Below are 2,592 nucleotides of genomic sequence, written 5' to 3'. Positions count from 1 at the left end.
TCCCCTTCTCTACCCCCTCCCAATCATCTTGATTTTCCCCTTCCCTTCTCTAATACAAAAAATGTTTATATAATATACCAGGTACCACAGTCCAATACAATAACAACGTGAGATAAACAACAAGGAGAGGAAAAAAAGAGAGAATATTTTTTTGCATAAAGACTATATATCCATATGTTAACACACACACACATATATATATATAAAATACATTTATAATATCAAGCACACATAAGATATTTAAAATATTAGCAAGGTCAAAGTTGGCCAAATAAAATGTGAGAATTCTGTGCCCAGTGTTAAGACATGGCTAATAATTTCCTGCAATGTTTAAATAAAAGAGTTGCACTATCAGTATTTTCGGATTAAGCATTAGTTGCCTGGAAGAAGTATTTTGTGTATATAATTAGAACATGATTAAGATATGTGGTCAAGTCTATAGTCCTGCAACAGTTTAGTAAGTAGAAAAGGCTTATGACATGATGAACAGAAAGTTATGCCATTCGGCAAATTTTGCCAGCATGCTTCTAGGGTCTGATTTTTCTGATCTGGTGCAACAATTTATTTAAAAAAAAAACATGCTTGCTTAGCTGTTCACAAGCTTCTACTGAATCATTCTTTCAACACAAGTTATAAAATAGATTTATATTTCAAATACTTAATGGTGATCACACATGTGGATTAAATAAAGTAAATGAAACTTATAAAATTTTCTTATATAATACTTTAAGTATGTATTTATTACCCTTAAGTAGTTGTACAAAGGAGTTGTTGAAGAAGAAAACAGCTTATGAATTCAAGGCATCTGGATAAATCAACCCTTCCAACACTCTGGTCCATTCTTTCCAACCCATGCCTTCCCCTTAATTGTGTAGGCTATCCACTGTACTTTGTATTGTATTCTTTTATTTTTTTTTGCCAGTCTGGGCTTGGCCTCAGGGCCTGAGCACTGTCCTTGGGTTTTCTCAAGGCTAGGTCTCCACTACTTAAACCATAGCACCACTTCTGGCTTTTTTCTATGTATGTGGTACCAAGGAATCGAACCCAGGTCTTCATGCATACTAGGCAAGCACTCTATGACTAGGCCAAACTCCTAGCCCCTGTATTGTTGTATTCTTGATAAATACTTTTATACATTTAAAAATATTTTAAATATTTAAAAATATTTTCTACATATGCAGAAAAATGACAAATATGGATTCTATCCATAAATTGATTTTGTAAGATATATGTTATATTCTTTACAGTTTGAATATATTTGTCCTTTAGTTTGGGGGAGAATTTTAGGTAAGAAGATAGGGAGCAGGCTACACTCAACATACTCTTTAAATCTCAATCCAGTCATTGCTATTAATCAACTATATAAGGTCTGTGAAAGCTATTTTTGTGGAATCAAAACTTAAAACCTACTCCATAAAGGAATATAACTCAGAAAGGGCAGGAATTCAAAAAGCAGTGAAAGTAGAGGAGATTTTTCTATGCTCTTCCTACAACATACTCACTCTTTTCTGTGAAAGTTGGTCAAGAGTAAACCAGCAATTCATGAAGGTTTCAGCTATATATTTGGGATAAATAGGATCAGAGAATCTCTGATTGTAAAAGGATAAAATGGATGCAAAGTCCAGACAAGACTGTACCACCAGCAATGTGCCTTTGCTTGTCCCAGAACATCAGACTTTGAGATGACTACAAATTAATTAATTCTCATTGCAACAGCAGCCACACTTTTCCCCTGCTTCCCCAAAAGGAACTGGTTCTAGAACACTGTCGTGATCTATAGCTCTACATGTTTCTAACACCTAGTTACACTTTCTAAGGAGCCCAGTTTATACATGTACTTGACATGAGAATCTTGCTTCCTTAGACAGAGAGCCCTTAATAGGAAAATCAGGATGATAGCTCAATTCAGTAATTGCTGAATCTTACTATATATGTTTTAGGGCTCCATTGCTTAGAGAAAATTCTCTAATACACGTGGAAAAATCTATTTTAAAAATCAAAGTGGAGGGCAGGGAGTTTGGCCTAGTGGTAGAGTGCTTGCCTAGCATGCATGAAGACCCGGGTTCGATTCCTTGGTACCACATACATAGAAAAAAGCCGGAAGTGGTGCTGAGGCACAAGTGGTAGAGCTCTAGCCTTGAGAAAATCCAAGGACAGTGCTTAGGCCCTGAGCTCAAGCCCAGGACTGGCAAAAAAAAAAAAATCAAAGTGGAAAAAGTAAAGAACAAGAGCTTACCTTGGCAGCACATATACCAAAATGGGAATGATACAGAAAAGGTGAATGATGCAACACTGCTGCTGCGCAAGGGTGACACACAAATTTAGGAAATGTTCCATATTTTTACAGGTACTGAACCTGGGATGGGGTAAATGGACAGGGGAGGACAATGAAAAAAGGAAGAGGGAGGAAAGAGAATAGTCATAAAGCCTAATGCATATCCTACAAAATTAAGAAAACCAAGCTGGGGAGGAGAGTTAGGAGGGAAGGGAAAAATGATGAAAACGGTAACACAGCTCAAGAAGTGTATTCACAGACTGATGTGTTGAATGGTAATTACTTTGTACAACTACGTAAAGTTAATCTAAAAAGAA

The 2,592-nt window shown here is 36.1% G+C and overlaps 1 pseudogene; it reads left to right on the top strand.

Annotated features, from left to right (window-relative positions):
- Nucleotides 1-2,228: 2,228 nt before the first annotated feature.
- LOC150058814 (U6 spliceosomal RNA) lies at nt 2,229-2,343 on the top strand (annotated as a pseudogene).
- Nucleotides 2,344-2,592: the final 249 nt, after the last annotated feature.

Source organism: Megascapheus bottae, chromosome 9, assembly GCF_031878675.1.
Source record: "Megascapheus bottae isolate mThoBot1 chromosome 9, mThoBot2.hap1, whole genome shotgun sequence".
NCBI lineage: Eukaryota > Metazoa > Chordata > Mammalia > Rodentia > Geomyidae > Megascapheus > Megascapheus bottae.
Note: the sequence above shows the minus strand (reverse complement) of the source record. Positions and strands in the feature narration are given on the sequence as shown.